General features: G+C 49.0%; 1 pseudogene; it reads right to left on the bottom strand.

The window, feature by feature from the left end:
* Positions 1-379: 379 nt before the first annotated feature.
* On the bottom strand, positions 380-2354 carry LOC149995546 (saoe class I histocompatibility antigen, A alpha chain-like; annotated as a pseudogene).
* Positions 2355-13982: the final 11628 nt, after the last annotated feature.

The raw sequence follows: 13982 nt of genomic DNA, 5'->3' as shown, positions 1-13982 counted from the left end.
CTGACCTGTGACAGCCGGGACTCAGTCCCTGTCACTAGTCATCAGGTGACAGATTTGTCCTCCACTGTCCCACGGGCCTCACTGAAGAGTAAGTGTCAGCGAATAGGGCCGATGGGAACGCGCCCGTGTGGGGATGCCACGGGCCACTAACCAGGCACAGCGCAGTCCCCCGGGGCTTGACCCCCAGGGACACAGGAAACGCAGCCCGCCCCGCCCACCTGAGCGCTTCCTCCTCCACGTCACAGCTCCAGCGGCCGCCGCCCCAAGGAGACCCAGGACAGCAGCGATGGCGATGCCCGCAGTGATGACGCTGGTCTGAGCAGGGGGCTCTGCGAGGGGCAGGAGAGAGGCCAGCCTCAGGCCCGAGTCCAGACCCCGCTCAGGGTCGCCCCGAGACGAGGCGCTGTGCCCACGACCCCTCCTCACGCCATCGCAGGGTCAGGGGCTCCGGCAGCCCCCCGTGCTGCACACGGCACGTGTATCGCTGCTCCTCCCCAGGGGGCAGCGCCACGGCCGCCCACTTCTGGAAGGTCCCGTCCCCCGCAGGCCTGGTCTCCACCAGCTCCATGTCCTGGGTCTGGTCCTCCCCGTCGCGCTGCCACGTCAGGGCGATCTCTGCAGGGTAGAAGCCCAGGGCCCAGCACCTCAGGGTGACCTCACGGTCAGAGACGGGGTGGCGGGTCACGTGTGTCTTTGGTGGCTCTGAGGGGCAGGTGAGAACATTCGGGAACCTTGCGTTGGTCATGGGACCCTCCAGCAGCGCTCACGTGACCACCCTGAGCACTGACAGGACACCTGGGGTGGGGGAAGGGGGCACACAACCCAGACACCAGCCTGCACAGAGGCACCTGGGATAGTCTCCCACTATTTGGAAAGTTCCAGAATCAGGGCGAGAACCTAGACTAGGCGTCTCCCGGCTCTAAGGGGAGAACGCAGACTCAGGGGGCGGCTGAATGACTCCGCAAAGCCGGGGCCGGGCCGCCACGTCTCAGTCCGAGAACGAGGGAGAGCGTGGGGGTCACCCGGTGTGAGGGACCCGCTGTGCGCTCTTTCACGGAGAGGACGGGCCCCTTATTGTCCTTCAGAGAAAGCGGGGCGCGCGGGTGAGTCACAGCATAAGGAAAGCTCGGGGTCTCTTCTCTTCCCTGTCCCCACCAGGAGTGGGATTCCGACACTGACCCCCTTTTCCAACTCTCCCTGCGGGAAGCACCCCCACCCTCCCGCCCCCAGCCCACAGACGGAGGCCCGCGCCTGGGTACCAGCCCGCAGCAGCGTCTCCTTCCCCCTCTCCTGGAGGAAGTGGAGGCAGCGGTTGCAAAACTCTTCAACCTGAAGCCTCCAGGCCTCCACTTCAGAGTCATCCATCAAATTGCGACCCTCGGGGACCTGGACCGATGTGTCGGCTGTGGTCGCAGAGCTCAGGTCCACCTTCAGGGTGATGTAGCCGGTGCCGTCGTAGGCTAACTGACTCTCCCCGCGGTGGAGGCGCAGGTCGGACCCCACGATGCAGCCACTCATTCCCTGGAGGGTGTGCGACCCTGACTCCGCCCCTGGGTCAGCCCCGCTCGCTTAGCCCCGCCCCGAGACAGCGGTATCCCAGACCCGACTAGTCCCGAAACCTCGGGGTGACCCCGGCCGGCCGGTGCGGAAGGGGGTCGTGCCCCGGACCCGGGTGCGCGTGGCTCACCGTTCTGGCTCTGGTGGTTCTTCTCGCGCTGCCTGTTCAGTATCGCTCGGAACATGTGTCGTCTGTCCTTGAGTGCCCGCGCCCAGTCGTCCCACAGCTGGGGGTCCCTCTGCTGCACCCACTGCAGGTCCAGCCACGGTACCCGCGGCTCCAGCCCCGACCCCGCGGCGCCGCTGTCGTAGCGCACGAACTCCGTGTCGTCCACGAAGCCGACACTGACCTGCCGGGACTTCCCGAGGCCCTGTCCCGACACGAAGGTGCCGAAATATCACAGGGTGTGGGTGCCTGGGGGCGGGAGGACGCGCGTCCTGGGTTCCGGTCGCCCGTAGGGGCAGCGGGCTCGGGGGACGGAAAAGGGGGCGGTGGCGGAGGGGAGGGGCCGGAGAAGGGGCGGGGCGGGGTCGCGGCGGGCGTCGGGGGTCCGTGGTCCGAACCCGGGGTGCTGAAGACGCGCCTTCCCAGGTCCCGCGCCCCCGCCGGGTCCCCGCGCTCCTGCCCCGCAGAGGCCGTTCCCTCCCGACCGCGCACTCACCGGCCCAGCTCTCGGTCAGGACCAGGGCCCCCGAGAGCAGCAGGAGCAGGGGTCGGGGCGCCATGACGCACCCCGAGCGTCTGGGGAGAAGGAATTCGGGTTCTGAGTGAGGACTTGATACACGAAACCACGGTGACGCTGATTGGCTCCTGAGAGTCCGGACAGCCAATGGGGGTGAGAGCTGCGTGAGCGTCACAAGTATCCAGGCAGAAGAACCCGTGTGATGCAGAAGAGCTGCCTGGGGGCTATGGGGACACCCCAACAATGAGAGTCTCCTCCCCAGACTTGGTCCTTTGGCTGAGACCCTGAGAGCCAGGCCTGCGGACCCCGGACGGTGCTCTGACCCCTCCTCCCGCACGGAGACCTGTTGCAGGAAGACAGGTCTCTGGGTGGGGCACTCTCAGGCCCCTCCGCCCAGGTGTGGTCCCATGACCCAGGAGATGATCAGCTTTAGGATGTTAAGGCCACTGGATCATGGAATCCTGGGAACAGCGGGTTCTGTTGAGTACTCCGTCTGCCTCCTTGTTAATGAAGTCTTACAACGGAGCCGGCATTGGGGATTAGTGGGTCTGCCTTGCTTCCCTGACAGGTGCTAGCTAAACCACGAGTTACCCTGGCTGTATTTTACATATTAATGACACTTGGTAAGAATTCTTTCACTTGTAAAATTCTCCTGTTCTTGGCTGGAATGTGACACCCCCTGTTCTAGTAACTTTTGAAATCCTAATAAAAGGAGGATGAGGCTTCCCACTCTCCACTGTCGGTCAAGAGCGGGCCACAGTCCTCCGTCCGTTACTGGCCAATCATCCTGCCGGCCGGATTTATCTCAGCGTCCGACATCATAATTGACAGTTCAGAGATCTGTCTGCCTCCCTGTCTCCCTGAGTTCTGGCCCAGCGGCTATTTCATTCAGTGAGTCTAACATCTTGGTTTCAGATCATCTGTACAGTCTTAGGAAGTAATTTTGTGTGACGTGTATCTATCAATTACCATGCAAGGGATAAAACAGAAAAAATAATTCATTTAGGATAATATTAATAACCTACATGTAAACAGAAATAACTTTTTATGAAAAATAACTATTTCCTACATACACAAAGTAGCAAGAAGAGTGGGTATCCTACATTTTACATTTTTACAAGTCTCAGCACTTAACAGCACAATTAGAAGACCAATGGACTTTCACATCTGCGTCTGCGTTTAATGTGTTATTCTGGTGACCGTGCGTGGAAAAGTGCACAGCCTCACACACACACGCAGGGAGAGCACTGTACTGACCTCTCAGATGAGCGCGGATCCTCATCCCCGATCGTTCACCGAAGCTGCGCAGGCGGGAGGTCCTGAAAGGCTCCGTGCAGAGCGGACCTGACGCCGCACAGTGAGAACGTCCTGTTCTGTGACGTTGCTTGTGCGGCCCCTGTACTAACGCCTGGTTGTCTAAGGGTCGTGCCTTGTTTCCCCGGGTGATGGCATCTCCCAGTGTTGGTGCGGTTAGTGACACGTTATTAAAGAGTCACCTTTGTTCGTTTCACCGCAGATCCCACTGGAAAACTCTGTCAGCGCCGGAAAGCTGCCTGGTTTCCACGGTGAGACAGGTTCTCCAGATCGCTGGTTTCCCCCTCAGAGCTTCCATTTTATCAAGACAACAAGTACATTCAGCTGTCAGTGCCAGCTGACTCTTCTTGAGGGGAAGCTCACACTCGTGTTTGGGAACGTGTGTGTGTGTCAGGTAACCAAGCCTCAGGAATCCCAGTTTCTGTGTCGCCCATGCTCTGAGTGAACATGACATTCCATATTTATTTTTTCATTCTGTGTTCATTAAGGACAGTTAAGAATTCAAGATATAAGGAATTCAAGATATATTTATCTTCTTGTTAAAAAATATTTCTTATTTTTAAATTATAGTTGATGGACAATATTATATTAGTTTCAGGTGTAAAACTCTGTGATTAGACATTTATATAAATTACGAACTGATCACCCTGAGAAATATAGCACCCATCTGACCCCATACAGAGTTATTACAACATTACTGACTCTACTCCCTGTGCCGGACTTCACACCCCTGTGACAGTTCTGTGACTACCAACCTGTACTTCTTAACCCCTTCACCTTTATCACCCATCCCACTAACCCCCGCCCATCTAGCAGCCGTCAGTCTGTTCCCTGTACCAATGAGTCTCTCTGCTCAGCCTGTTCACTTATTTTGTTCTTTAGATTCCACATGTAAGTACAATCACCTGGCATTTGTCTTTCTCTGACTGACGTATCTCATTCAGCACAACACCCTCCATCCATGTTGTTGCCAAAGGGGAGATTCTATCCTGTTCTGTGTGTGGCTGAGTTATATTGTGTTGTGTACATGCACCGCTGCTGTATCAGGTCGTCTACTGACGAACATGTAGGTAGCTTCCATATCTTGGCTTCTGTAAGTAATACTGCAATAAACAAACGAATGTATATCTCTTTTTGATTTAGTGCTTTGGGTTTCTTCAGATAAATACCATGAAATGAAACTACTGGGTTCTTCTTTCTCTCTTGGTTTATTGCCTTTGTTTAAAGTCTATTTTGTCTGGTATAAGTACTGCTAACCCAGCTTTTTTTGTTTGTTTGTTTTCCTTTTCATAAAATGTCTTCTGCCACCCCTTTACTTTCAGTCTGTGTTTGTCTTTTGATCTGAACTGAGTCTCTAGTAGGCAGCATATGTAAGAGTTCTTTTGTTTTTCATTCAGCCACCATATGTCTTTTGATGACAGCAATTAATTTATTTTTATTTAAAGTAATTTTTTATAAGTATGAGTTTATAGCCATTTTATTATTCATATATTCTTATTTTTCTTCTTCTTCTTAAAGAAGACCCTTTAACATTTCTCACAATACTCATTTGGTGGTGATAAACTCTTGTAGCTTTTTCTTGCCTGGGAAGTTCTTTAGCTGTCCTTGTATTAAAAATGAAAGCTTTGCCAATCTCTTTTCACCTGAAAAGTTTCTGTTGAGAAACCTGCTGACAGACTTATGGGAGCTCCTTGTAGGTAACTAACTGCTTTTATCTTGTTGCCTTTAAAATTCTCTCTTTGTGTTTAATCTTTGACATTTTAATTATGATGTTTCTTGGTGTGGCCTTTTTGGGTTCATCTTGTTTGGGATTCCTCTCTTTCTGGACTTGTATCTCTACTTTTTTAACCAGGTAGGGAAGTTTTTGTCATTATTTTTTAAAATAGGATTTCATTTCCTTGCTCTGTCTCTTCTCTTTAGCGCAGCCCCTTGGTGTGAATATTTGTGCACCTGAAATTGTCCCAGATATGCCTTATACAACCCTCATTTTTTTGGTATATATTTTTCCTTTTGCTATTCTGTTTGGATGTTTTCTCCTTTCTTATCTTCCCGACTTATTTTTTTATCCTGCGCTTTAACTCCTGTCCTGTCGATTCTCTGTAATGTTTTCTTCATTTCAGTAATTGAAATTTTCATTTATAATGTTTTCTTTATTTTTTCTTTCTTCATTTTTATGTGTCCTACCTCTTTGTTATAGTTCACACGAACTTCCTTTACTCTCCCCAAGTTCACTGAGCATTCTTACAACTGGTGTTTTAAACTCTGTATCTGGTAGATTGCTTGTCTCCGTTCCTTTTAGATCTTTTTCTAGAGTTTTGTTCCGTTCTTTCATTTGGGACACGTGTCTTTGTCTCCTCACTTAGGCAGCCTCCCTGTGTTTGTTTCTCTGTGTTAAGTTGAACTGCTAAGTCTCCTGGCCTTGGCAGTGTGTCCTTATGTAGTGGGGGTCCTGTAGGGTCCAGGGGTACAGCCTCCCTGTCTCCCAACCGGGGCACTCCAGGTGCACTCCCCCCCCTTGTGGGAAGTGTGCGCTCTCCTGTTGCAGTTGAGTCATGATTGCTGTTGGCAGTGGAGGGGATTTATCCACCTGCTGATCCGCTGCAAGGACTGGCTGCAGTCACCGCGGAGGCCCCAGTGCCTGCTGAGGCTGCCCTTTAGTGTGTTGCTGTGGGGGTGGGTGAGTGATGCTTTTTGTGGTCTGAGGCTGTCCATCAGGTGTGCTGGCTCGGGACCTCTTGGGAGGTGCAGACCATGGCCAGCCAGCACCTGTGCCCTGCCCAGGGCACCCAGTGTAAACTACAGAGCAATCTGCAGATCGCTGCTGCTTGTGCTGGGCTTGGAGGTGCCTGGGAGAGGCCAAGCTACAAACCAAGGCCAGCTGCCACTAGCGCTGGGCATGGGGCCACTGAGCTAGATATAAAGGGCATGCCTAGGCCAGGTGCTGCTTGTTTGAGGCATTTCAGGAAAATCCACAGAGTGAGCGAAGACAAGCTGTTTGTATGGAAATATCACTGAAAGGGTCAGGGTGGACCTGCAATTTGGGTGGAGCGGGGTTTCAGGGAATCAGGAGGGTGGGACAGAGTGTGAACCAGGTTGATGGAGACTCAGATATGGTGTCTGCCTGCCTGCTCTAAGGTGGGGGCGGGGGGCTCAGAAAAGGAACAATGGCCTCTGACAGTACTTCCTGGAGAAAGTTGCCCCTCAGCTCTCACTCTGATGCCAGACAATTCAGGTGCTTCTCATATGTTCCTGGTGCCTTTTGAGCTCCTGTCCTAGTTTTGGAGCTCAGAGTAAGTCCATGTACATGCGGCCCTTTTAAGAGGAACTGCCTGGGACTCCAGATGCTTCCGTCTCACTCAGCTGCAACCACTACTGCTCTTTACAACTAGAAGTTGCAGAGACCTGACTTCCTGCTCTGACACCCTGGGCTGAGGAAGCTTGTATGGGGCTGGGATTCCTCACTCCTCTGCGGGGACCTCCACAGCCGAGATAGCCCTCTTGATTTTTACTCCCCACATGGGAGTGTTGGACTAGCCCAGTCTGCATCTCTGGCCTGCCTGCCAGTCTGGCTATGGCCTCTTTATTTTGTAGTTGCAGGACTTCTGTTCAGTAGATAGAGGGAGTTCTGAGTGGTGGGTGTAGTGTAATTGTAATTTTTATCTGGTCATGGGGTGATGAGAATATTACTTTCACTTACACAGCCAACTCGCCTGGAAGCCAAGATATGTTAAATTTTATATTTAAGGACGATGATTCAGTAATGATGATAATGTTCAATCCTTTAACCATGTCGGTAAGGGACACTGGCCTTGTTTTTGAGTTTGTGAGTGAGCCGTAGTGAAGAATACCTGCTATTGCAGTTGGGTATCCTCACCTCTGTTCTTGCTAAGTTTACCTCCATGCAAATGCCAGCAGAGTGAAAAGGCAAATCATGCTCTTAATCTTAGGAAAATAGTTTTGACCTCATAGATCCCGTGAAAAGCATCCTAGAAACTTCAGTTCCACAGACTATATTATGAGAATGGTCCTTCTGGATAAACCAGGGAGAGTCTTCCCACTGGCCCCTGCCCTTGCTTCTTTTTTCACATCCTAGAATCCCTATGCCTGCGAGGGGATCCCTGCACCCCCAAACTCTTCTTTGCCCCTGTGTTATTCTAGAAGAAAGCTGACCCCCTTGACGTGTGATTTCAGAGAGTGTCCTCGGGTGGCAAAAGGAAGTGGGGGACAGGTGTTTTCTGTTTAGAACTGGGAACAGTCTGTGCCTGAAGGCACCAGACCCACAAGTAACCTACCTGTGGTAGGTTCACTATACACCAGCTTAATATGTATTCATGTCCCGGACAGAAACCTGATGTCATCTGTCAGAGAAAGGCTATTGGCCCTTTCATTTTTCATGGGTCTGGTGCTGTGACCTGAGGCCCAGGCAACATGAAGCACAGTTCTTTCCAATAGAACATTCTGGACCAAGGGATTGTTGCGCATCCTCACTTCCAAAACGGCAACCACTGGCTGCAGCTGGCTGTTGAGCCCTGGAAGTGTGGCTAGTGTGCAGAGCAGTTGAACTTTTAATATTATTTACTTTTAATTTAAAAGTGATATGTATCTTGTAGCTCCCATATCAGAGAGCACCTATCTAGAATGTATTTAGTTCTCAGTCTCTGCCCATCTCCCTCAAAGATACTGTATGACTCATACATTATTGTATATTAAATTATCTTCACATGGACGTCATTTGTCTTCCTTCATCTGTGAGGGTCTTAGATATATTCTCAACATATAGCTTACCCAAGGAAGTTTACTTAATATGTATTTTAACAGCTAGAGCATACAGATATTAACCAAAATGTGATTTAATGCCCTAAGGTTGTAAATGGTCACAAACGCTGATCCCTGGAGCTAGTCCTTGGGCACATCACTCTGGGACTCGTGGTGCGGGTTTTGTTATTCTCATAAATATGAGCAGGCACAAAAGTCTTTAGTTGAAGAGAAAACATTTCTTAAACATAACATATATCAAATACATGTAGGTCCAAACATACTCATAAAAGTATAAAGCAGAAGATGTGAACTTTGCAGTTCTCCTTAAAATTCCTTCATATTGCTCCACCCAATATGTCCTCCAGAATTCACACAGTTCTGTTTCCCTTCACTCCTGGACACCTCTCCCCTCGGGAGAATATAGATGAAGTTTTTACAATTGCGAAATAAAAAATTCTCTAAGCAAGACCCAAAGATGAAAAACCATGAGGGAAAACAAAATTTTTCTATGTCAACCACACGCTCTGGCGACACAATCCCATGCCCATAATCCAACTCAAACACACACAAAAAAAGTTGACAGAGAAGAGATGATGTGTGTCAGAGTTCTTCCTCCAAAGACCACCAGGACCACCGGTGGGCAAATGGCTGGATTTGCTCATCACTGCTGTGAGGGACAGGACACACCGTGGGGGGCAGGCATCCTCGTGGGAAGGTGTGGGACAGAACACGCACAGGATGTTGGCTGTGGATGGGCGATATCGGGGGAATCGGTGGATGCTGAGGCTCTCTCTAGATTGGCGTCGTTAGGAAGTGGGAGCGATTCTGTGACTGGGCACCTCAGTAAGTATCTACGGAGCGAGGCTGAGGGTGTGATAGGAAAGAAGCTGCCTTCGCTCCTGCTAGCACGCCCCGGGGGCTGCTTGGTGGTTTGTGAGTCGCACGGTGCCGTGTGTTTGTCTGTGCTCAGACAAGATGCAACCTGGTGTTGTCCTGTGTCACTTCGCCCTGGTCTCAGGATGTCCTTGTCTGATTCTGATGTTCTGTGAGGTGACTTATGTCCAACACGTGAATAGCACAGCCTAGCAGTGAGCACCGGCCCAGCTCCCAACAACATCGTGTCTGTAAGGGAAAAAGAAGCTAGTGACTCTCAAACTAGTAGGAAATCATGAACATATATATGGCAACTGTAATTGAATCATGAATGAGAGGTCCGTCTCTGAGTCAACAGCAAAACAAAAGGAAAAAGGAAAATATAATACAAATCAGGAAATGAAATTCCACAGCTCATCACAAATGTCTATGAGATCAAAGGGGGAGAGATATTCATCACCAAACACAGAAAGATGGGAAGATGTCGCTTGACAACTCAGCAGACAAGGCAGGGGATCTTCAGGTGAAAGCTGGAGTCAGACCCGTCACAAGATTACCCTTAGTTAATCACTATCCTTAGTTAATCACATTCGATTGTAACTCCAGAGTATTCAGTTGATGGAAAACTGGAGGAGGAATGAAGGGTACAGGGGTACTCTCATTAGGATAAACCAGTTTGCTTTTTCTGCTTCCGCGTGCATGACCCTGCCCGCCTGTGCCCGGCTCTGCAGACCCGTGAATAAGCAAACACCCTGTTTGCTGCCGAAGTCCTGCGTCCCGGTGTTTTTATTGTGAGCGTTTGTCACAGGCCTCACTCAAAGTGCTAGACCTACTCCCGATGTTGGGGCTACTTTTTCTGATTCTTAAATTCAATGTATGAAAAGATTTACAACTCAGTCAAAAAATAAATAATATTAAGAAACCATTCAGGAAAGAAGAAACACAAATGTTAAACAATTCTATTCATCATAAAGACATGTAAACAAAAATGAGCATGTGGAATAAGAAAGAGGGGAACAAATTAAAATCTATCAGTTCGGTAAGATGAAAATAGATGAGTGCGTCAGCCAGAGGGTGTGGAAAACACACTGTTGTAAAGGCTGAAGGTACGAAAACCTGTGCAATGCTTCTGAAAGGTGCTTGTGCAAAGGGTCTCAGCAACTTGAGTTCCTTATTTGGGAATTTATCCTAAGAAGATAATCACACAGGTCCTTAAATATATATATTGAAGGATGTTGTTTGTATTGTGGCTTTATAAAAGCAAACTCATGGAATGTCTCTAAATGCTCTAATCAACAGAATGATGGTCACTATGAACAGAGGAAAGTTAGCGTGTCCCAGGCAGCAATACCATGTGATCTGTGTGAGCTTCAGAGCAAACCCACGAGGCACACAATACGGGGTCCTGTGGGAGACAGGGGAAAGGGGACTCACAGAGGTTCAGGGGGTGATAGAGCTGTGGTTGACCTCAGGGTGTTTCCCCTCGGAGCCTTGATGACTCATTTCCACTGGGTCCCTTGACAGCAGTTGTCACAGAAGGACCCAGGCCTGAGTGGTTCTGCCTCAGGCCTCTCTATTGTGTGTGGTGCGTACTGTGAGGGACTTTCTCTGGAAAAGTTTCACAACAGGCGTCCACGGTAGGAGTGAAACTAAGGAAGGACTAGGGTGGTGGAAGTTAACAGGAGAGCGTAGGCAGCGCTAGTTTGGCCCTGGAAACGTTATAGGGAAGAAGTGAGCCAAGGAGGGCTGCCGTCAGCTCACTGGGAAGTCTAAAAGAAAGAGGGCCTTGGAGATGGGGTGGGGGTGCAGTTGGGGTCAGGGGTGAGCCTGAGACAAGCCACCACTGCATGCCGCTCCCCCAGCCGAAAACCTCAAGAGCTCAGGAGGACATCAAGGGACAGCGTAACATAGCCATTCAAACCACAGTCAAGCTCATCATCCAGCGTCTGTATTTCAAAGCTTCTGAAATATTAGGGTTACTTAGAATCTGGAGACAAAACACAAAGCAATAGTAGGACTCTGGCAATGTCTCATGACGGAGATAAATAATTAGCAGAAGTGACAAAGAGAAATGTAAATCAGGGCCATGTGCTGTGAGGAAAGGTTCCTGATATCATGAAAGCGAATAAATAAACCTACGTGTCCCCTTCCACTGGCCTCAGTATTACCTGAAAGATGTAGAGGATAGTGGCCTATGAAGTAAAACAGTTATACACAATCATAGGACAGGGAAGCTCTCTTGGATATTAAAATATCATTACAGAGGTGAAATATTCAATTGGTAAAATAAAGATTCAGGTTATGCCCCTATTAAGTCATAGAAATGGCAGAGTGTGAGCAAGCTTGTTACAGAGCAGGGTCCCCACAATTCCCCAGAGCTGTGGTTTAGGGAGTTGGGGGTGGGACTCAAGGAAGCACAGCTATTTTTCTTGAGAGATGCTTTTGCATATCTATGGCAGGGAGCTAGTGTCTTGGTTATGCAAAAGGTTTTGGTCCTTCCAAGGCATCAAGGAGATGGGAGGGGCTTTGACCATAGAATGGTGATGAAAGCTTATGGGGTCTTTGCAAAATTCTACAAGTGGCTGTGACTGGTCTGCACACATGACTGGTCACAGCCCACTGTCAGATGTTTAAAAATAAGGCGGCAGCCATTAAACAGGGGGAATTCCATGCGGTTTACAAGCAGGTATAAGGAGAGAACCAATGGGTTGAAAGAGAACAACATGGTTCTGGATTAAGAGCTGAAAAACCCCGCAACACAGGGGAAACCTCCCCAACCAGGCACGAATGGATGGGAGCTGATAAAGCTGAACTGCGTCTGGGAAATACGAAGCCACAGACTTCTATTCTCCTAGAGGGAAACGGTACCTCTGGCTTTTCTGTTCTGACACTAGCCTGGTTTGGCAGGGGGAGAAAGGACTACATATTCTGGGCATTTCAAACAATGAAATACTTAAGAGCAGAAATCTGCCATTAATCTAAGTCCATACAGCCTTTAAATAAACAAGTCCTTCCCTTTTCACCAAACTCTGGTATTGGGAGTTACGTTTATGGCAGCGGACAATCGCACCCCTCATACCTGAACAGCCTGTGGGGTCCGTTACAAGCTGGAGAAAAGACAGCAGTCTGTCAATCCAGGGGTTCCAACAAGTTTATAACATCTGTCTAAAAATAAGGATGAGTAGGAAGTGGCTTTTTACATGTTCAATAATATTTCTCAAAGTTTACAGATAAAAATTAATATTTTCAATGGCCTAATCTAATTCTTCCCACAGCAGATGAAAACAACCCACCCCACGCCACATCACAATAGAATTTGAGAAAGAGGGTGGAAAAGAGCTTGAAAACTTCAAGAGGCGGCAAATACGGTCCTGGAGACTAGAAGACATTGAAGCAATGCCTTCCAATTTCTGTAGAAAAAAGTATTTCTAACTCAAAATGCTACATCAGGTCAAGATGTGAGTAAGGGCTGGGATAGCCTAAGGTTTCTTCATGTGCTTAGGATTTTAATAGTTAACCGTCCACGTTCTCTTTTGGAAAATACTACCAGGCCAAGTGAGGGAAATGAGGGAGTCAACCAAAAGAGGGGGACCTATGGGATACAGGTGACAGGGATACCAGAACTACACAGGGAAGGTCTGCCCCAGATTGTGAGAAATGCTCACTATAAGACACCGGGACACAGGCCTTGAGCAGCAAAAAGAGGTGTTTATTCACAAGTCTTCAGAGTTGGGCACACAGCCAGCCAGGGGCATGCAGGCTCTGACAAAATGGAGCTGGCCGTTTTTATCCCAACACAAGTAAACTCCCTCCCACCCTGCTTTTCACCTCTTCCCTTACTTCTCCTTCTCCATTTTTCCATGCTGAATACTCCGGAGTTACAATCTAACATGATTCACTAAATTAACTGAGGGTGATCATTAACTCAGGGTGATCTGGTTATAGGTCTGTCTCCAGCTCTTCGTTGAAATTTCCCTATCTTGTTTGCTGGGCTGTCCAGTTTCATTTTCCCATTTCCCAGAGTTTGGTGATGACTATCTCCCCACTTTGATCTCAGAGATCCTTTGTCCTCAGAAGCATTTGTGCTGAGCTGAGGAATGCCCCCTTCCTGACTTGTAAGTGTGCTGATCCTGTTAACTGTGGCTCGGAGACCCTCTGATTCAAGATTTAATTACATTTGTCCTTTTCTACTAATTATTTTCTACTGGTTTTGGACCCACCAGTTTCCTTGCCCCTTACAATCCTCCCAGTCTCTTTTGGGAAATTGACTACTCAAACCTTTTTATTTATCCCTTCAGACCTAAGAAGGATATCTCAACTTTCTTCCTCACAGCAAGGATTCCCTTTGGCCTCTAGGAGGAGGAAATTATGAAAAGTTGCCCGCATCTGTTTAGTTAGTGCAGTCTCAATCAGCCTGTGAGCTCCACCTCTGATTCAGGGAATATGCCTGCTACCACTATGAGGGATACGAGAGCTGATGAGATCATTCCCTTTCAATTGCCAAAGCAATTTTTTTTAACTATCCTGTTATAGGATTGTCAATGCCTGGGTTTTCCACTAGTTCATATGCTAGTGTAGTCAGTCCCTGCAGAGCCTTAGTGATAAGTTAAAATCTCTCCCATTTCCTTGGGGCCTTGGAAGAACCAAGGCCACCTGTATAACCAAGACACTAGCTACCAGCCGTAGCCATGGAAAGGCACCCCAAAAGCTGTCTTCTTCCCCTATCACCCAACCACAGGCTCTGGGGAACTCCTGAGGACCTTCATCTCTAACAATTTCCGTTCTCAGACTTAGGAC

This window comes from Furipterus horrens, unplaced genomic scaffold (genome assembly GCF_987537825.1).
Source record: "Furipterus horrens unplaced genomic scaffold, mFurHor1.1.pri manual_scaffold_13, whole genome shotgun sequence".
In the NCBI taxonomy this organism is placed as follows: domain Eukaryota; kingdom Metazoa; phylum Chordata; class Mammalia; order Chiroptera; family Furipteridae; genus Furipterus; species Furipterus horrens.
The sequence above is the reverse complement of the archived record's forward strand: the minus strand, read 5'-3'. Positions and strand labels throughout refer to the sequence as shown.